Below are 22,622 nucleotides of genomic sequence, written 5' to 3'. Positions count from 1 at the left end.
AAGGTCTATTCATTCAAGTGCTTTTGAGTAGTGCTCAGTCAGTTTCAAATGCCTTTAGCAAATTGGAAAAGTCACTGCCCTCAGATGACTAAAGCGGAAAAGGTCAATTAAGTAATAGTCTATTCCAGTCTACCAAGCCTCTTCCCTGCCAATGCCGAAGTATGAAGTTAAGTTTTAGGAACTCAAAGATTTTTAAAATGTTTTAAATTATGAATTAGTTATACAAAATATGTATTTATTTTTAAAAGCTACTTTTTCTGTTTAATCTAGGTTACATAGGATACATTATTTTCAACTATTTCTCATACCTGAGCATTCTCCCAATTCTATGAGTCATTCCTTGGGTTCAGATTCTTATTACTCTGGAATATTGGAATAATTTCTTAAAAGGACTTCTTGCTTCTAATTTCTCCCACCTCTAACACATGCTATTGGCAGGTTAGGCTTCTTCAACCAAGAAGTGTTGCTATTACTACTGTGTTCAAAGGTTTTTTTATTTGTTTGGTTTTTTGTTTTGTTTTTTTCAATCGTTTTCAGTTGGTTTGTTTTTCTCTCTCCTATTCAATTTGTAAAGTCCTAGCTTTCTTAGTCAGGCATCCCAAACCTGCTGTGATATCTTGCACATCTACTTGTTGAGTCTTGTTTCTTACTCTCCACTTTGATAGATCCTCATTCTAGGAAAATCAGACATTTTCATATTCCCTTAACACATTGCGCACGTTCTCACCTTTTTACTTTGTTCACATGGTTTTCCCATGAAATAGCCTCACCTTGTAACTTCTCCCACTTATATTCCCACACTTCCCAGGTGCTTATATTCTGTTCATCCTGCAGGACCTTGCTCAAAAGCCATCTTAGCTACAGTCTATCCATACACTTAACTTTATAATCTCTTCTGCACGACCTTAGGTTATGTCTGTTTTCTCCGAACACCAATAGAACTTTATAGTGAGTCTTTTTTGAAATATCCCTTTTTGTCTTCAAAACAAGACAGAATTACAATTCTGGTTAAATTTAACACTTCATTTAATCAGCCTATGAAAACATATATTATATGAACATATTCATATTTCCGAAATAAATTAGGATAAAAACATACAACCATGCTGATTTTCTTACTATCATGCCCATGTTCTTCTGGATATCTATTCCAAACTTCCAGTCTCTCCTCATTATACCCACTCCACTTTTCACTTCAGCTACTGGTCTTAATCCTACATTCCTAAGAAAAGAGAGGCAGTAAGGAGAGAACCTCCACAATCTCACACTGAATCTTCTACCCATTGACCTGCACATAACTCTGCCCTCCCTCACTTTACCACAAACTGTCCTTGCTATTATTAACAGTAACTTTTCATCTTGAGTACTAGACCTCATCCTCTCTGACCTATGCAAGGATATCATTCCAGAATTTCTCTCCTAATTCTGAAGAATCGTATACCTTTCTATTTCTACTATATAATTTCCATCAGTATAAAACCATACTGTAATTGTTTTTATGGAAAAAAGAAAAATCTTCTGGGTTTCTGTAGAATAATAGCAACCACCTACATTGGAATCCTTCCCCAAAGCCTCTAAAAACCCATATAGAACAAGAAGGAATGCACATGAAACCACACTTAAGTCATTCTTAGATCTTAAGGAGACATAAAATACCAAAATCCTAAATTTAAATGTAAATAAGGAAATGAACATCCCAAAATGAGTAGGACCATATCTGGAACCCACAGTGGAACTAAGACTGAGGAAGAAACTGAATAGAAACAAGCAGAGAGGGGTAGGCCCTAAGCAATGGTAGAAAATATAAAATGACCCATGAGAGAAAGAGTCCCGCACTTAGATACTGAGAAGAAGTCACAGCATGGACTGCTGGGGAATTGTAAAGAAGGGACTTGAAAATGCAGGATCAAAACTAGTAGGTTTAGAAAGGCACAGCTCCTGGGAGAGAGGGAAGCATTCCTTGGGAGATGGTACTGGTGGGAAAGAACAGAATAAATGGTGGAAACTAAGGATCCTATGGAAACAAAAGAGAATTGTAAAATCAGAAGAGTTACCCATCTTTCTTGTCTCCTGAAATGAAAGAAGCCATCTATGAATAAAATTGCCATTTACTGTACCAAAAGAAGACTGTATTTTAGAACTAATAAACTACACACTTAAATTCTCTTCATAGAGAATTACCTGTATTTGCTGGTCTAGGAAAATCTGTTCTTTCAAAAGGAACAGACATTAGCAAAAACATCCACATATAATTTAGTGACAAGAAAGCATAAAATGAGAATCGAAACATTTTAGCTGATGAAAATCATTCTCATTTGAAATAAACAATATTAAAAAAGAGAAAAAGAGAGCAAAACAAAGGAAAAGCAGACAACATAAACAGAAAAATTATAAAAATATAACACTATATATACAGTACATAGAGCACATAATAATACGACTGAGTTTTGTAAAGAGAAATTAGTCATATTAGATGTAATGGGCTTAATCCACCTACTAAAAGATAGACATATTCAAACTAGCTCATGAAGTAAAAGTCAATTATATGCTGAATTCATGAGACAAACCTAAAATGATGTTATTCAGAAAGCTAAAATAAAAGGATGGGCAAAGCTGTAACAGGAAATGTAAACAATAAGAAAACATGGGTTGTAATCCTCATAACAGATAAGGTAGAAGAGGTAAAAAAGCATTAAAAGGGACAATTTCTATTACTAAAGAGCACAATACACAATGGAGATGTCATGGTTGTCTATGGAACAAATATCAGAACAACCAACTTTATAAAGTAGAAACTACAGGTAATGCAAGAGAAATAGACAGACAACCACTAAAAGTAGGAGACTACCACTCTCAGGGCAATAGAAAGCAAGGGAACAAAAAAAACAAGGTTAAAGAATAATTAAGCAACATAATCTAGAGGATAGACTTTGTGGAAATATATAGAATAGCAGAAAAATTGCCTTCATTTTAAGTGCACAAAAAAATAGACATGAAAATTGACCAAATATTTGGTCCCTCAAATCCCCAAAATTTCTGTAAAGTATAATATTACAAAGAACATTTTCTTACAGAGATACAATAGATTTAGAAAATAACATAATTTAAAACTAAACAATAACGGGGGTCAGCCCCATGGCCGAGTGGTTGAGTTCCACGTGCTCTGCTTTGGCAGCCTGGGTTTGTGGGTTTGGATCCCAGGCACAGACCTACTCCACTCACTAGCCATGCTGTAGAGGCATCCCACATACAAAATGGAGGACAACTGGCACAGATGTTAGCTCAGGATCAATCTTCCTCATCAAAAAAAACCCAAACTAAATGATAACAACACCAGCATCTCCTTCTCCTGGAGTTAAAAAAAACAAACAAACTGGGAGGCACTGGGGTAAAAGGGGCCTGGCCAGCTGAGCAATCTGCTGGCTGCATCTAACAAGCAAAGCCCTGCTGCGGCCCTGAGGAGGCAACAGAGACCCAGTGGGATGGTGCAAGTGGGCAGTGACAATTTGGAGCCCCAGCAAGACTGCTCCTCAGTCCAGGGGGAAAATCCACAGTCCCTCTACTCGGCCATAGCAGAGAGGCCCTGCCCAGCAATCAGACCACTGGGAGGCCCTGGGGCAAAAGGGACCTGGTTGGCTGAGCAACCTGCCAGCCGCATCTAACAAACAAAGACCTGCTGTGGCCCCAAGGAGGAAAGGGAGACCCACTGGGATGGCACAAGTGGGCAGTGACAATCTTGAACCCCAGCCTGATGCTCCCTGTCCAGGGGGAAAATCCATGGTCCCACAGATGCCGCAGGGAAAGCCTCTGCCCAGCACTAGTGGAGAGGCCCTGCCCAGCAATCAGAAGGCTGAGATGCCCTGGGGCAAAAAGAGGCACTGCCAGCTGAGCAACCTTTGGCTGCATTGAACACACACAGCACTGCTGTGGCCCAGAGGGGGCAAGGGAGAGCCAGCGGGACTCTGTGAGTGGGCAGTGACAATTTGGAGCCCCAGCCTGACTGTTCCCTTGCCCAGGGGGAATATCCACAGTCCCACAGCAGCCACATTGAAAGCCTTTGCTCAGCAGTATTGGAGAGGCCCCACCCAGCATGCACAAGTCTGGAAGACCCTGGGCAGAAGTGGCACAGCTGGGTGAGCTCACCACAGACTGCAGTAGATACCCATAGCTCTGCTGCAGCCCACCGTGGACAAGTGAGATCTTGCAGGACCTAATGGTGGCAGAGCTGTGAGTCTAGGTGAACCTGATCCCGGCCACTGTGAAAGCCCATAACACCACTGTAGACCCTAAGAAGGGAGTGTGTCTAGGTGGTCTGTGAGAGTAGGTACCAGCAACCCGAGGTCCCCTTGCAATTGTTCCCACAGCTGACGAGAGAACCCACAAGGCCACTGCAATTACGAGGAGGGGTCCAGGCTTGGTCAGGAAGAGCTGACAGGGATTCTGGTCAGTGCAGATTACACAGCTGCTGCCCACCCCCACCACCAGTAGAAGCAAGGGGAAGCAGTAACCAAACTCTATCTCTATGCAGAGGCACAAACCTACCCCATCAAGCAGTATGAAAAAATATATTAAATCTCCAGAACAGAAGGAAAATGACAAGTACCCAGAAAATAATACCGAAGACACTGAAATCTGTAACCTAAATGACAATGAATTCAAAATAGCCATCATTAAAAAACTCAATGAGTTAAAAGGGAACACAGATAGACAACTCAACAAGTTCAGGAGCTTTGTCACAAAAGAGCTTGATACTATAAAGAAGAACCAATCAGAAATGTTGGAGATGAAGAACACGATGGAGGAGATTAAGAAAAATCTGGAATCTCTGAAGAGTAGGGTCAATAATAGAGAAGACAGAATAAGCAATTTGGAGGATAGGAATATAGAAATGCTGCAGATAGAGGAGGAGAGAGAATTAAAACAAAAAAGAAATGAAGAAACTCTCCGAGAAATATCCAACTTAATCAGGAAATGCAACATAAGGATTATAAGTATCCAAGAGGGAGAAGAGAAGGAGAAGGGGGCAGAAAGCCTGTTCAAAGAAATAGTGGCTGAGAACTTCACAAACCTAGGGAGGGAGATGGAACTCCATGTGACAGAAGCTAATAGAGCTCCGAACTTTATCAATGTAAAAACACCAACCCTAAGACATATAGTAGTGAAGCTTGCAAAAGTCAATGACAAAGAGAAAATATTAAGGGCAGCAAGGCAGAAGAAAATAACCTACAAAGGAACCCCCATAACGCTGTCAGCAGATTTCTCAGCAGAAGCCTTAGAGGCTAGAAGAGAGTGGAATGATGTATTCAAAACTCTGAAGGACAATAAATTGCAGCCAAGAATACTCTATCCAGTGAAAATATCCTTCAAATATGATGGAGAAATAAAAACATTCCCAGACAAACAAAAGTTAAGGGAGTTCATTGCCACAAGACCCCCCACTCCAAGAAATGCTCAAGAACACCCTCATACCTGAAAAAAGAAAAAAAGGAAAGGGGTTACAAAACCCAGACCTAAGGAGATAAGTAGAAAGACAAAATCAGAAACTTGCAGCTCTCTGTCAGAACAGGCTACCAGAGGCTAAGTATAACATTAAAGATAAAAGGAAGGGAAACACCAAGAATAAACATAATCTTGTCATTTTAACCACAAACTCACAACACAAGAAGGAAGAAAAAAAAATCTGACAATAACAACCTAGAAGGGTAAGAGGAAAGGGACCGAACGGCTTAATCTAAGGAAATAAGATGCTATCAGAAAATGGACTATCTCATCTATGAGATGTTTTATACAAACCACATGGTAACCACTAAACAAGAACAAAGACACAAATTACCAATAAGAAGAAAGCCAAAATAGAAAACTACCTACCTGAATTGGGAGTCCAAAAATCGTGGGACAAGACACAAAGGAAATGTAAGAGAACCAGAAAACAAGTGATAAAATGGCAGCATTAGGCCCCCACATTCAATAATCACTCTAAATGTAAATGGATTGAACTCTCCAATCAAAAGATACAGTGGCAGGATGGATTAAAGAACAAGACCCAACAATATGCTGCCTCCAGGAAACACACCTCAGCCACAAAGACAAACACAGACTCAGAGTGAAGGGATGGAAGACAATACCCCAAGCTAATAATGAACATAAGAAAGCAGGTGTTGCCATACTTATATCAGACAAAGTAGACTTCAAAGCAAAACAGATAAAGAGAGACAAAGAGGGGGAGTTTATAATGATAAAACGGACACCCCACCAAGAATACATAACATTTATAAATATATATGCACCCAACACAGGAGCACCAATGTATGTAAAGCAACTATTAACAAAATTAAAAGGAGATATTAACAACTATACAATAATAGTAGGTGACCTCAACACCCTACTAACACCAATGGATAGATCATCCAGACAGAAAGTCAACAAGGAAATGACAGAATTAAATGAAAAACTAAACCAGATGGACTTAATAGATATATATAGAACACTCCATCCAAAACCAGCATGTTACACGTTTTTCTCAAGTGCACATGGAACATTCTCAGGATCGACCATATGTTGGGAAACAAAGCAAGCCTCAACTAATTCAAGAGGGTTGAAATAATATCAAGCATCTTTTCCAAACATAATGCTATGAAACTAAAAATCAACTACAAGAATAAAGCTGGGGAAGGGGCAAAAATATGGAGATTAAAAACCATGCTACTGAACAACCAATGATCATTGAAGAAATTAAAGAAGAAATCAAATATTATCTGGAGATAAACGAAAATGAAAACATGCCATACCAACTCATTTGGGACGCAGCAAAAGCAGTCCTAAGAGGGAAATTCATTGCAATACAGGCTCACCTCAATAAACAAGAAAAATCTCAGATAAGCAATCTCAAACAATACCTAACAGAATTAGAAAAAGAAAAATAAAGAAAGCCCAAAGTCAGTAGAAGGAGGGAAATAATAAAAATTAGAGCAGAAATAAATGAAATTGAAACAAAAAAGACAGTAGAAAGGATCAATGAAACAAAGAGTTGGTTCTTTGAGATAATAAACAAAATTGACAAACCCTTACCCAGGCTCACTAAGAGAAAAAGAGAGAAGACTCAAATAAAATTAGAAATGAAAGAAGAGAAATCACAACAGATACCACAGAAATACAAAAGATAATAAGAGAATACTATGAAAAAAATATGCCAACAAATTGGACAACCTAGAGAAATGGATAAATTCTTAGACTCTTACAACCTCCCAAAACTGAAACAGGATGAAATAGAGAATCTGAACAGACCAATCACAAATACAGAAATTGAAACAGTAATCAAAAACCTCCCCAAAACTAAAAGTCCAGGACCAGACAGCTTCTCTGGTGAATTCTACCAAACATTCAATGAAGACTTAATACCTATCCTTCTCAAACTATTCTAGAAAATAGAGGAAGATGGAGCACTTCCTAACACATTCTATGAAGCCTACATCACCCTGACCCCAAAACCAGGCAAGGACAGCACAAAGAAGGAAAACTACAGGCCAATGAACATAGATGCAAAAATTCTCAACAAAATTTTGGCAAACCGAATACAGCAATACACTAAAAAGATCATACAGCATGAGCAAGTGGGATTAATACCACGGACACAGGGATGGTTCAACATCCGCAAATCAATCAACATGATACACTACATTAACAAAATGATAAAAACCACATGATCGTCTCAATAGATGCAGGGAAAGCTTTCGACAAGATGCAACATCCATTTATGATAAAAACCCCCAATAAAATGGGTATAGAAGGAAAGGACCTCAACATAATAAAGGCCATATATGACAAACTCACAGCCAACATCATACTCAATGGGCAAAAACTGAAAACCATCCCTCTGGGAAGAGGAACAAGAGAAGCGTGTCCACTCTCACCACTCATATTCAACATAGTACTGGAGGTTTTGGCCAGAGCAATTAGGCAGGAAAAAGAAATAAAAGGGATCCAAGTAGGCAATGAAGAAGTGACACTCTCACTGTTTGCAGATGACAGGATCTTACATATAGAAAACCCCAAAGAATCCACTGGAAAGCTATTATAAATAATCAACAGTTACAGCAAAGTTTCAGAGTATAAAATCAACTTACATAAATCAGTAGAATTTCTATACTCTAACAACGAACTAACTGAAAAAGAACTCAAGAACACAATCCCATTCACAATTGTGAGAATGAGAATAAAATACCTTGGGGTAAATTTAACCAAGGAAGTGAAAGACCTATACAACAAAAACTACAAGACTTTCCTGAAAGAAATTGATGATGACATAAAGAGATGGAAAGAGATTCCATGCACATGGATTGGAAGAATAAACATAGTTAAAATGTCCATACTACCTAAAGCAATCTACAGATTCAATGCTATCCCAATTAGAATCCCAATGACGTTCTTTACAGAAATAGAACAAAGAATCCTAAAATTCATATGGGGCAACAAAAGACCCTAAATCGCTAAAGCAATCCTGAGAAAAAAGAACAAAGCTGGAGGCATCACAATCCCTGACTTCAAAACATACTACAAAGCTACAGTAATCAAAACAGCATGGTATTGGTACAAAAACAGGTGCACAGATCCAACAGAACAGAATTGAAAGCCCAGAAATAAAACCACACATCTATGGACAGCTAATCTTCAACAAAGGAGGTGAGGGCATACAATGGAGAAAAGAAAGTCTCTTCAACAAATGGTGCTGGGAAAAGTGGAAAGCCACATGTAAAAGAATGAAAATTGACCATTCTTTTTCACCATTCACAAAAATAAACTCAAAATGGATCAAAGACCTAAAGATAAGACATGAAACCATAAGATTTCTAGAAGAAAATATAGGCAGTACACTCTTTGACATCAGTAACAAAAGAATCTTTTCAGACACCATGTCTTCTCAGAGAAGGGAAACAATAGAAAGAATAAACAAATGGGACTTCATGAGACTAAAGGGCTTCTTCAAGTCAAGGGAAAACAGGATTGAAACAAAGAAACACCCCGCCAATAGGGAAGAAAATATTTGAAAGTCATATATCCCACAAAGGGTTAATCTCTATGCTATATAAAATACATGCACAACTCAAGAACAAAAAATCAAACCACCCAATAAAAAAATGGGCAGGAGATGTGAACAGACATTTCTCCAAAGAAGCTATACAGATGGCCAATAGACACATGAAAAGATGCTCATCATCACTAATCATCAGGGAAATGCAAAGCAAAACTACACTAAGATATCACCTTACACCTGTTAGAATGGAAAAAATAACCAAAACAAAAAGTGACAAATGTCAGAGAGGTGTGGAGAAAAAGGAACCCTCATACACTGCTGGTGGGAATGCAAACTGGTGCAACCACTAGGGAAACAATATGGAGATTTCTAAAAATATTAAAAATAGAAATACTGTATGACTTCACCATCCCACTACTAGATATCTATCAAAGAACTTGAAATCAGCAATTCCAGAAGTCCCATGCACCCCTATGTTCATTGCAGCATTATTTACCATAACCAAGATGTGGAAGCAACCTAAGTGCCCATCAACTGATGATTGCATAAAGAAGATATGGTATATATATATCTATATCTATAGATATATATATACAGTGAAATACTACTCAGCCATAAAAAAAGGATAAAATCATCCCATTCACAACAATATAGATGGACCTTGAGGGTATTATGTTAAGTGAAATAAGCCAGATAGAGAACGACAATCTCTGTATGACTCCACTCATATGTGGAAGTTAAACATGTAGACAAAGAGAACAGATTAGTGGTTACCAGGGGAAAGGGTGGGTGGGGGAGTGGACACAAAGAGTGAACGGGTGCACCTACAACATAACTGACAAACAATAATGTACAACTGAAATTTCACAAGGTTGTAAACTATCATAATATTAATAAAAAGTAAACAAAACAAAACAAAAACAACAACAAAACACCCCCCAAAACTGTACTCATTTATTGGAGAGAGAGGAAATAGGAAATTAATTTGAAGAATTTCTGAAAAAAGAATTCAGCCCTACATATCAGACACCACTGGCTCTAATTAAAGTTATAATCAGAAGAAAATGTAATGCTTTATGTTTTTATATTAATAAAAAGCAAAGACTGAAAATGATTGAATTACCAAAACAAATCTTAAAAAAAATACAGAAAGGGGGCTAGCCTAGTGTAGTGGTTAAGTTCATGCACTCTACTTCAGTGCCCAGGGTTCACAGGTTTGGATCCTGGGCGCAGACCTAGCACCACTTGTCAAACCATGCTGTGGCAGCATCCTACACATAAAACAGAGGAAGATTGGCACAGATGTTAACTCAGGGCCAATCTTCCTCACCACAAGAAAACTAAACAAAACCCCAAAACAGTTGATATACTACTGCTTTATGCCTGCTTGCTAAATGTGATTTAAAATAAAAAATAAATTTAAAAAATTTTTAAAACATAAAGAAAGCATAAACATAAGAAATTACAAATGCTAAGAATTATTGAAACAAAAATATTAAAAATTAAATCACTATTTTGTCTGACTCTACACAAATAAATTTGTAAACCTAAATGAAACAGATAGCATTCTAGGAAAATACAATTTACCTATATTTATCCTAGTAGATATAGAAAGGTTAACCTTCTAGAGAAGAAAAAAGTTATTAAAGATTTCCACCAAAAATTTCATAGACCAGATAATAACAATCATATGATAGTATTCATGAATAATCCAAAAGAATCCATGATAAAGTAAAGAAAGAATAAAAGAATTTAGAAAATTAACAGAATATAAAATTAACATACAGAAAGCAATAGCTTCTACACATACAAACAATATCCAGTTAGAAGACATAATGAAAGAGAAAATTCATTTACAATATCAGAAATAAAGTAAAACATTTAAAAGAAATATTATTTAAAAATCTACAAAACCAATGAGAAAAGTTTTAAAACGTTATGGAAAGACACCAATGGAATGATGTTCCTTGTTAGTGGTTTGTAAGAGTCAAGATCATAAAAGAGTCAATTCTCCTAACCTTGCACGGTAATTTTCTATATGAATCTTAAAGTCAACTTGTTTACCTAGGGAAAAAAAAAGATTAATTATGAATTATACTATGTGTGTCTGTCTTCTTTCACTAACCATTGGTTTTCCGAAATTCATGTAAATTGGTGGTATAGTTGTACTTTATTTACTTTTATTTCTGTATAACTTTCCATTGTGTGAACTGCCTACAATATGTTATCGATTCTATTGTTGAGGATAGTTTGCGTGGTTTCCAATGAGAGATTATTTTACATAATTTTGCCAGGAAATGTTATTGTACATTTATTTTGATGGACCTATGCATAAATTTTTCTTTGGCTCTATCTATGCATAGAATTTCTGGTTATAGGGTATGCATATATTTAGTGTTTAGCAAATAATGCTAAAGAATTTTCCAAAGTGGTTATATAAATTTATACTTTTTGCCCACAGTGTATGAGAGTTCTGATCCTTTCATCCTTACCAACTATTGGCAATTTATCTTTTTCTTTTAGTCGTTCTGGTAAATATGTAGTGAAATCACATTGAGGTTTTAATTTGCATTTCTTTAATGACTACAGAAGTTATTTGCCCTTTGAAAACCTTTGAGTCTGCTCAAGTCATTAGACCATTTTTCTATTGGATTATCTGTCTTTTTCTCAATCACTTGAACAATATCCTGAATTCTGAGACTTTGTGAAATACAAGGATTGCATATATCTTCTCTCACCCTGTGGATGTCCTTTTCCTGTGTTAATGGTGCCTTTTGATGACCAGAAATTCTTAATCTAATATAGTCCAATTTTTCAAGTCATTCCTTTATGATCAGCAGCTTTGTGTACTGTTCAAGCTATCTTTGCCTACTCCAAGGCATGAAGATGTTCTCCCTTGTTGGCTTCAAGGGATTTATTGTTTTACCTTTCACTCTGAGATCCGAAATCCACCTGTAATTACTTTTGTATAGGTGTGAAGTAGGGTTCTAGATTCATTTTTATTTTAATTCTGAATCTTCAACTTTCGTAGAACCCGTTGGTTCATTTTTACATTCAAAACATTAATAAATGCATTCTATTTGGGGAAATATTGTAAAAGAAAAGGTACTAAATTTTCCCAATATTTAATTAGTCATTATATTCTAATAATTATTATTTATCTTTGTCTCACTAATTTAAAATATCATCTTTGAATATATCTATATCACATATATTTTGGAGATAACATTTTTTGGGGTACAAATATTTTTATCTCAATTGTTCCTGGTTACCTCACGACCCACTATTCACTGAGTCGCTAGTATTCCAGGCCCTAGGGGGTCATTAATTGAAAGGAAGACCCAAAGGAATGCCATGAAACAAAGAGAATCAATTTTGAGCTTTAAGATTTCCAAACAGATTTCTTAGAACTCCTATCAGGATCTCAAAAGGCAAGCCTTTGTATTTGCACAAAAAAATTCTGTTTGTTTTCAAATTTGTAAATCCTCAGTAATAAAGTATATACTATAAATGAGAGATAAGAAAGAGAATAGATGAAAAACCAGATTATCCCTACTCAGCGACTACATGAAGTTTTACCATTCTGGGAAGTTAGCATTTTGTGGAAGAGGCAAAAAAATTAGATGGGAATACGGGTTTCCTCCAGCTTACCAATGTTTGACAAAGTCTGTGGATGATAAAATATCCTGTATATTTGGTAAAACAATAGTAAAGGAGATTAGTATCTTGCCTCTGGACCTCTGCAGCTAGCAGCCTTACAGTTTGTGCACCATAATACAACGGTGTAGAGTCGATAAGTAGAACCGAGAGACTAAGATGTTTAGCTATAAGAGGACCCAAGAAAGCCACCAGCATTCCCAACCCTATTTTTCGCAGACGTTGGAGTATCAAGGGAGAACATGGCATGTAAGTATCTGAGAGGGGGCTAATGATCCCAACGGAGCCTTGCATTTAGAACAAAGAATAACCTGAGAGGAATTTATGACTGGATGATGGGTAATCAAGAGACAGAGTGGGAAAAGAGGATAAATTCCAGGAGGGGACTTTGTATTCATTTTAGTGTATTCCAGTGGAAGAAAGAAAATGTCTATAAACAAGATATCCCCTTCCCTCTTGTTATGGACTGAATTGTGTCTCCCTCAAAATTCATATGACAAGATCCTAACTCCTAGTACCTCAGATTGTGACAGTATTTGAAGATAGTGCCTTCGAAGAAGTAACTAAGGTAAAATGAGGTCATGTGGGTGGGTCCTCATCCAATATGACAGATGCCTTATAAGAAGAGGAGATAGGACATACACACAGAAGAAAGACCATGTGAAGACACTGCAAGAAGATGGCTATCTCTAAGCCAAGAAGACAAGGAGAGAGGCCTTAGAAGAAGCCAACGCTGCCAACACATTGATCTCAAACTTCTAACCTCCGGACCTATGAGAAAATAAATTTCTGTTGTTTAAGCCACCCAGGCTGTGGTGCTTGTTATGGTGGCCCTAGCAAATTAGCACGCCTTTTTTCAACTCTTGGATTTATTTACGCCCCCTTAGAATTTAAATACTATCATTGAGAGAAAGTAAAGAAGAACTCTGGATTTGAATGTTATTAAAGTTTGAAATGACTGAGAGATCACTACTTGGCTGTTTACCTGAGAACAACTAAGTTAAATTTTCTGCTGTCTGTTAGAAATGAGGGCTTGTGTTGCTTATTTGCCTATCTCTGAACCCAATATCACCTCTTTTATACTTTATCTGGCCCTAGGAATCTGAAAATTACATTTTGTACTACTTTGCCATCTGGCCCTTGGTAAGATTCAGTCAGGAGAAGAAATTTTCAGAAGATCAGTAGGCAAGAGAAACAGAAATGCTTTATGCTTCTGGCTCTCAGAATGAGGCAGGTACTGGCAGTTTCTGGCAGTTGCAGGTTGAGAAATAACGGGGTCAAGGTGTTTCTACCTCCAGCACTGCAGAGACAACACCTTTCAGAAGTCCAGTCCTGGTCAAAGCAGCTCATCTTAACAGATCCAATATGTACTGGAACATCATGCCCAACAGTGCAGCAGCTGGTGGATTTAGAGACTTTTAGCCTTGGGGCATTGGTAGCATCTAATCTCTGAGTATCATTCTACCTTTCCTTTCACTCTTGCAGATCCCACCCCCCTTGCTCCTTCCAATATCTTTTCATCCAATTCCCTATATTAAATCCTTTGGTTTGACACACTTGGGCTGGTTTCTGTGATCATAACCGGCTCACAAAGGCCTTGAGACAGACTTTAAGTTGGGTAACAAAAATAAAGTGACGTATACAAGCATGTTTATGCAGCATGGTTAGAAATAGCAAAATATTGGAAACAACCAACCATCAATCTGATAATGGATAACTCATGATATATTTATACAATCATATAATTAAAAGCAATGAAAGTAAACAAAACAATAGCACACACAATAGGGAATATGAATTGTAGTGCTGAGTAAAGAAAGTCACAGAAAATTACTGTTTTTATGAAGCTGATACTACTTATCAAAAGCTAATAACACATCATGCAATGTATTGTTTAGAGCCTTAAACCTATGTGGGGATAAACAGAAGAGAAAATAAGCACTAAATTTAGAATATTGTTTACTTCTGTGTGGTAGGCAAAAGGATGGAATCAGGGAGGAATGCATAGATAATTTCAAAAATACTTGTAATGTTCTAATTCTGAAGTTGGGTACCATATCTTGAGTGGGAATTCTATTTTATTGCACATGTGTGTGTTTGTATATAGTATTTATTGTATTTCAAACGCTACACAACAAAAGCAATTTTTAGAAAGGAAGTCATTTATTGTCCACTCAACTTTAGAGCCAGAAAAATTCCTAATATATATGTAGATTATAATATATATCTAAATCTGTTTTCTGGACTTCTAATTTGTTTTATTTGGTTATCTATTCACTAACCAGCACCCCACTGTTTTAATATCTTAAATTTATAATGTCTTAATAGCTAATATTGGCAGATCACCATTTTTAACATTGGGCATGCTATCCACAGCATCATAACTTAAAATATTGACTTTTATTATTATGAATGACTTGTCTTTTATTCTTAATTAGTGACATGTTAATTTTATTTCTTAATACAATATTTCAGTGGCCATGCTTTTGTGTTTTAAAATTGGCTCCATTCTTTGAATTGGAAGTTTTAAATATAATAAAATTAGAGATGATTTTTAAAATAAATGTATTATCATAGACTTTTAATGTAGACACTTTTTTGGCAAACACGTGAATAAAATTTGGAAAGTAAAACTTTGCTTTACACAGGAAAAGAAAATTTCACTGAAATGTCAAGAAGAAAGAGAATTCAATTTGTTAATAGTATACTATAGTGATTCATTATTTTTCACTAAATTAAAGCAAATAAAATTAAACATCTTGAACTGTTTTATGAATGCTCTTTGCAAATGATAATTCTAATGAAAGTATATCTGTGCTTTAAAGGTAAGAATGATCATTGAACGAGATAAACTTAAAGAACAGGATTTGATTTTAGCAGTAACTTAGAAAAACAAGAACTCTGTGTATTAAATTTTGGAAAGTTGTACTTATTCTTTCCAATAAGTAAAACATAATTTGGTCCATTTCAGCAGCAACTTGCTACACAAAGGATGCAAGTTAGGAAATGGCCCACTGGCCCACTCACTACACACGCAGATCCAGTCAAATGGAAAAGATGCGATTTAAGTGACTTAACTTTAAGTTTCTTTGCATGTAAAATAATAATAATGTTAATCATAATTATTATTATTATTATAGGGCTGACTAAGGAGTTAGCAACCTGGCCTGTTTTAAATCTTTGACATTCACTTAGTTGCTAAGTTATTTAAATCACAGTTATGTGAAAGTCATTCTCTAGATCAGCAGAGGTCATTTCCCACTAAACCCATCTCCGTTTTGCTGTTTTAGGACAACACGGTAGGCATTTTTTGTGGTATCAGGAAATTACTTATATCCGCAAATCATAGGATGTAACACATTTGTTATATACTCATTTCTGTGTAAACCGGGGGGAAAGAAGAGAAAAAATACACACAGAATGATAATCAGTCTTCTCTTAATTGGTTTATGTTTTACTTTTTTTAATGGAAAAATCAGCATTGTCTCACAGTTAAAGAAATAGAGGCACAAATACAGTAGGAAAGGATATCATAAATTTTCTCCTATTTCTGGAAACTGATGGTTTAAGTTTGTCCAAAACAAACCTATTTAGGAAAGAAATTCTATCTAATGCATTTATTTGGAAGACATTTTTATAATATCCGTAAGAATCTGTGGGTTATTTTGGAAAATCTTCCCCGTTTTTAGGGATACTGATTTTGTTGTGGCTAGGCAGCTGCTTATGACCTTGAACAAAGCAGAAGTCTTGGAATGCCATCCTGCGGTGTGCATGGACCTGTTCTCTCCAGTTATTGCACAAAGAAATAGTTTAATTCCACTTGGAATATAGGTATGTTTGAGTTTCAGGAAATAATAGAGAACTGTTGATAATTTGTGAACTAGAACAAATAAACCACAAGAGGGCATATTTTTCTTGGTTTCATCATTTTTATACAAATAAGGCATGCCTTGAGTAGGTATCATAAGAATCGCTCCTCCTCCCCCACCTGCTCTCCCATTGTCTTAGAAGAATACACTGTATCTAAAGTATGCTCTAAGGGTGCAGTGGTGGTGGTATGAGTTATTAAGAAAAGCAAAGTTTAAGATGACTTTTTTTTCTTATATGATGTAAGTTATATGATGATGAAAGTTGTTTATTTTTCCTAAAATCCTTCCTTGGGGATGTTTGTTGATGTAAGAACATTGTTAAAAATTTTAAAAATTAAAAAACAAAGAGTCGTTTATTTGACTATAAACCCACCCCCCTTTCTGCAATGGCTATGTCGAGTCCTGTATCAGGCACAGAAAGGCTTTCTAACCTCTAGCAAATGTTCATAGTCAAGGAGGTTTTCTTTTCTGAGGTCTCAGGACTTGAGCCAAAGGGGTTGGGCTGTGTTTTTATTTTTATTTTGAAGTGCATTCCTGCTGAATTTAATTATTCACCACACCCCAACCCAGCTAAGTAAATATAACCTTAAGATTCTGGCTTGGAAAGGTTTTGAAAAATAGCTGATTTTTTTCTTTTTTTCTTTTTGCTTCAAGGAAAGTCTCTATGGCAGGGTGCTGTATTGTGGAGGGCAGTGAGCCTGGAGTCAGAGGAGCTGGGTGATCATTCCTTCTTCTTGGCATTGGTTTCCTCATGCATAACATCGGAGCTACAAGGTCTCCAGGCCTCTCCTAACTCTGAATGTTTATGATTATTTATGATGTTATGAGTTTAAAACTAAAGGACATAAAGCAAAGTTCTAACAGTTTTACATTCTGATTAACTAACCATAAATGATCTTCCGTCTTTATCTGATGATGAGACTCAGGGATACATTTACTTTTGAGAGTTCTACGTATATGTAAGTAATACCGTAATAAAGATAAAAGTAAAGTGCGTTCTTTTCCATCACTAAATATGATCTAATGATCTTAATATGTAACTAATGATCCAGCGATGAGTAGATTGCCACAATCAAATGAAACAGAGTGAAACAAAAATATGTGAAGTTTATAAAGGGAAAACACCTGACAGAAGATCAAGGAGGTGGGTGAGTTGCTTTCAACTCATGTCATCACTGGTTCCAATTAGACATAAACTAACATATATTCCAGTTTTCTCACATTTCTTATCTGTCAGTACTGATATGTTAGGATGTGGGAGCACATTCATAAAGTAGTACTTATTATAAGGCAGAGAGGTTTTATGTATGACCAAAGTATGACTAGTTTTATAGAAGTGACACTGAAAGGCTTGGGTTTTATCTCCATTTTCCTTGTCTCTCGCACAGAACTTTGCAATTTGTCTTTATCTATTTCCCTTCAAATTCACCAAATTTGTCTTTGTTTTGTGAATAGAAAACTGTACAGAGAGAACGAGGACTATAGATTTTGTTGGAAAAGAACCACAGGCTAGTAACTTCTGCTGAAAGTGCAGCCAAATCCTCTGAGATCCTGCTAGATTTATATTCTAGACCCAGTAATTATCTTCCTCCTGTCTTCTGGACAGAAGCAGCTATATGTGGAGTTGGAGAAGCCTAGAATATACCTATTCTACCTCTACCCATCCCTGCTGCCTTCCTCTTTGGCTCCCAACATAGATCGATGATTCCTGAAATTCTACAATTAGAACTTTATTTTTTGGCTTCATTCAGTATCAAAATGTAAACCTTTGAGAAATAGTGTATTTCACATTATCTAACAAATACCTACTACCATACGGTAAGAATCACTTACTCAGATTCAATCTGCGAGCTCCAACGGCGATGGGTGAGGGGTGGTATGTCACAGAGGAAGAGTCGTGACAGGCTTACTTATTTAACAATTTTCCAAGCACCTGGAAAGTACTTTGTTTTCTTTCCTTATTTTTTTCCCCTCTCAGACTGAAACAGGCATAGCTGCAGCAATTAGGTTGTTCTAACTGATGATATACACATCTCTTTCAGAGCAATTAAGGATCACTTGTTGAATCTTGAATAGTCACTCTTGGAAATCAGCTAAACTGTATAATACACCTTACATTTTAGCAAAATTTAATGTAAAATAGACTTTTCCCATTGGGTGGTACTGCAAGAATCCAGATAGGGTATTAGCCCTACAGGACAGATTGCCAAATTGCTTCTGGTGACAGTAAATCTCAGACTCTTAGAGAGGACTGTAAAACCATGCTGGTGGGGTCCTGTATAGTTAGTAGAAATTCAGAAATAAATTGACTGAAAATAAAGTGACTGATTATCATCATCATATCCACTGTTTTCATTAACTCATTTAACCCCCAAATATTTGTTAAACACCTACCACATACAAGACACTCAGAGAAGTACCTTGAGGATTGCGAAGCCGCGCACACAGTCGAGGCCATTCATCACAACTTTGGGCTGTGCAGCTGATTTTGCCTGCTGTGTGTTCAGAGTAATTAAAAGGAAGGAAAGCACAGAGCCTAGTTTCCAGATGTTGTCTTCTCATGGTATATTCAGGATGCCCTAGTTAATGCAGTCTGAATTTGAAGTCAGGATACTTCAAACTAAATCAGCTCAGTACAAATTTACAGGCATTTTTTTAGGGGCTGAAACAACAAGACACAAAACAGCCAACACACTTGTTTGAGATGCAGACACATGCATAACTAATTATGATATAACATGAAAAGGCCTTATAATAGTGAAATCAAAGTGCTTTGGGAAAACAGGAGGGTGTGATTAATTCTGTAGGGGTTTTGTAGAAAAGGCTGAAATAGCAAGAGGGAGATATCATTTGGTTTGAGTATATTAACCTAGAATTTAGACAGGAAGGGAAAAGGGGAAATCCAGAGTTAACCACAATACTAGTTAAACACAATATTCTGGCCAATAAAGTGACAAAATTATTAGAAAATTCATAGAGAGTTTTTAAGGATCAAAAACTACTCATTATGAATGCACCATATGCAAAAAGCTAAACTATGCTGTGGGAGACAAAGGAGGTACTTTGTCCTCAGACTGAGCTTGCAGTTTGGATTGAGAGGCAATGGCATAAACAAATAAAAACAATATAAAAATACAGAAAAATGCAATAAGCACACCAAGGATACAGTTAATTAAAAAATGAGTGGTAGAACATTAACTATGAAGCATTCAGGAAAAAAAAGTTGCTATAGGTTCGAATAATCTATAGGGACTTAAATTTTCTTTTCTCTAAAGAGGAAAATTATAAGTTTGGTTGGTTGACAGTCAAAACCAAAGTCACAGAGATGGGGCAGCATGAGATACAGGAAAGAACCTTGGTGAGAGTTAGAGACCTTGAGTCCCTCCTGAGGCTGGCTCTGCCACCAACTACCTGTGACTTAAAATGACTCATTTAGTTTCTGTGGCCCTGAGCTCTCTGCTGCTGAGGGGAGGCTGAGGGAGGAGTCTCCTCCCCACTTGCGGTTCTTCCATTGTAGCCATTGTCTGCTCACTACCCCCAAACCAAAACACCCGTTCGCATTTGCCAAGGGAGCTCTGGGACTTTACAAGCTGTGCTCTTAAATCAAGCTGACAAATGCAGGACCCCGGGGCTGCGTTTTTTCTACTACTCCATCTCAAGTCAGCTTTATGTTTTGGACTAATAAGTGCAAGGTGTGTGACTACAGACCTAGAGTTCCAATTACAAAAGGATTTACCATGCAGCTAATAAGGCCCAAGCTTCAGGACTCATCACTTGCACAGGCCCTTTCCATGACCCTGATGGCAGCCCGACAATGAATTCACATGGTCATATGTTTTTGTAAAAATCTGTAAAATTAAGCTATTTCTGCATAATTTTCTTTAAGAGGATCCCATCTCCAAATTGTCTAAGCTCCAGGCTCCTCAAAATGTGGATCCACTCTGGTCCCCATAAACTTCCAAGTTTCCTGTTGCATTACCAAGGTATGTACACATCAACAAAGGAAACCTCCTAAGACATATCCTTGTTGGCCTGGTATGAGGTAAAGAGGAAAGAAGACTTACACCTTGTTATTTTTTTCTTTCTTTCCCCTGTTTGTTCCTTCCTTGGTGCCAGCCCCTTAAAGGAGGGCTGATCTCTGTCGCTCATCCTCCTGTCTGCTCTTTCAAGGCCAGTCACAGTGGACCGGGGTTTTACATACTGGAATATAGCTACTTTATCTGTGGCTCAAAATTTGTAGGACACTGTCCAGTTTTTTCCCGCAGGTCCTTAGAGACTTTATGGTACAGAATAAACAGGTCCTAAAGTCACCCGGGCGCAGGCTCAAACAGCAGAGGATTCTTTACAGACAAAGTGCCTTGTCCGGAGGAACACCCCTCGGCGCGCCCAGAGCTGTCTGTGATCTGCGCTGTGGCCGCGCCAGCAGGGATGGCCTTCTAGAAGCACGCCCGGGAGGGCTGGCGCGCCGGCGGGGGGCGAGGGCTGGGGGTGGAGATCGGAAGGGGAGAGGTAATCCCCGGCGTTTGGAGCATCCCCTTTTTAGAAAGACTGAGTCTCTCCCCGGACAGCTGCTGCGGTCACACCACAAACTTAAAAGGCGCCCTCCCTCTTGGAGCGCGCCTCTCCGCGCCAGCCTCGCCTTCCCGCAGCTCAGCTGGTGCCTGGCGCGCCGCCTGGCCGGCGCGGCGCTCGCTCGGGGCCCGCAGCGCCCCCTGCCTCCAGGCCGGCCTCGGCGGCGCAGCCTCCGCTCTCCGCCAGGGCCGCCGGCGGCTCCGGCTCAGGCAGCGCAGCGGCTCCGAGGAGTCGTGCCGGCGCCCGGGTCGCTGCTCGCACGCCCCCAGCCCGCATCCCCTTCCTCTCGCCCTGAAGGGACAGCAGGCAGAGAGAGCGGGAGTGAGGAGTTCGCGGCAGGTAAGGCTGGTTTCAGGTCACCTGCTATTCCAGTGGGAGGGCGCGCTGGGGACCGCGGTGGTAAGCAGAGGTGACGGAATTTAGGGGTGGCTGTGGGTCCGAAGTGAGGATGCGGAGCGGCTGGGAGATAAGGAATCGTCCTGGGACGGAGAAAGCGCCCTGGAGCTGACGGAGGGGCCGCGCCGGGGCCCAGGCGGGGTCGGTGCGCCGAGGGGCGGCGGGCCGGGCATGCGGCGCCGGGCCAGCGTGGCGGCCGGGCGCGCTCCCACCCCCTCGCCGCCCCCGCCCGAGCCCGGCTGCCGGCCCGCGCGGTTTGCGTCCTCGCGCGCCCAGGAACTTCGCTCGCCCTCGCCTTCGCGCCGGCGCAGCGCAGGCGGCGGGGAGCGCGTTTGCACTAGCCCCCCGGCTTCCGCCGGTTGCAGGTTCATTCGGCGACGTCTCGGTACAGGCCGTCTGCGGAGGACCCGACCGACGGCATCTGCGTCCTCGCTCGCCCCTTTCCGGGTGGGCCGGGGAAGGGCACGGGGAGACCATGGTGCTAGTTTGGTTGTGGTGCTTTTGGGGAGGCACGGGCGACGCCTTTTGCTTGGGGCGGGAATCGCAGCGCTCCGGCTGCACGCGGCGTGCGTCCTTCTTTCCTGAGCCGGAGGGGAAAGTTGGCGTCGGACGGCAGCCCAGCGTTGGCTGGCAGGGAAGCGTGGTGCCTGCAAACAAGCGCTGCCCGAGCGGGGCATCCCTTGGCAGCCTGGGTTTGGCTTGCTCGGGAAAAGCCTGGATTCGATCCCCCTGGGAATTGGACCCTCGGGTGTTCCCTTCCGGCCCGCTGCCGCCGCGGGCCACCCTGGCCACTTCTCCAGCTCTCCGGACTTGTGCTCGGCTTCGGGGACTGAGGTGCTCTGCCTCGGTCCCAGCGCGCGGAGGGGACTTGACTGGAGGCCGAGCCGCCGCGTCTCGCTGCAGCCTGGAGTCGAGAGCCCTGGATGGCGGCGCGCGCCCCGCCACTGCGACCGGGAGGTCCCGGGTGCCTCGCCAGGGAGACCCGAGCTAGATAGGCGGACTTGCCGCCATTTAGCCCCGAGGGAACCCGTAATAAAAGGGAGGCGTCCCCACGAGGACTCTTCGTTTTCCACCCAAACTTCTCCCAGAGGGTTACT

At 39.5% G+C, this 22,622-nt stretch overlaps 1 protein-coding gene across 1 annotated transcript in view; it reads left to right on the top strand.

The window, feature by feature from the left end:
* Nucleotides 1-20,924: 20,924 nt before the first annotated feature.
* The window catches only part of SEMA3D (semaphorin 3D), a 188,297-nt gene continuing 186,599 nt past the window's right edge, over nt 20,925-22,622 (top strand). The window contains exon 1 of the mRNA XM_023639099.2: nt 20,925-21,468. The gene's annotated coding sequence lies outside the window, so the exon portion shown is untranslated. The remainder of the gene's footprint in view (nt 21,469-22,622) is intronic.

The sequence above is a fragment of the Equus caballus genome, chromosome 4, assembly GCF_041296265.1.
Source record: "Equus caballus isolate H_3958 breed thoroughbred chromosome 4, TB-T2T, whole genome shotgun sequence".
NCBI classification, from domain to species: domain Eukaryota; kingdom Metazoa; phylum Chordata; class Mammalia; order Perissodactyla; family Equidae; genus Equus; species Equus caballus.
The sequence above is the reverse complement of the archived record's forward strand: the minus strand, read 5'-3'. Positions and strand labels throughout refer to the sequence as shown.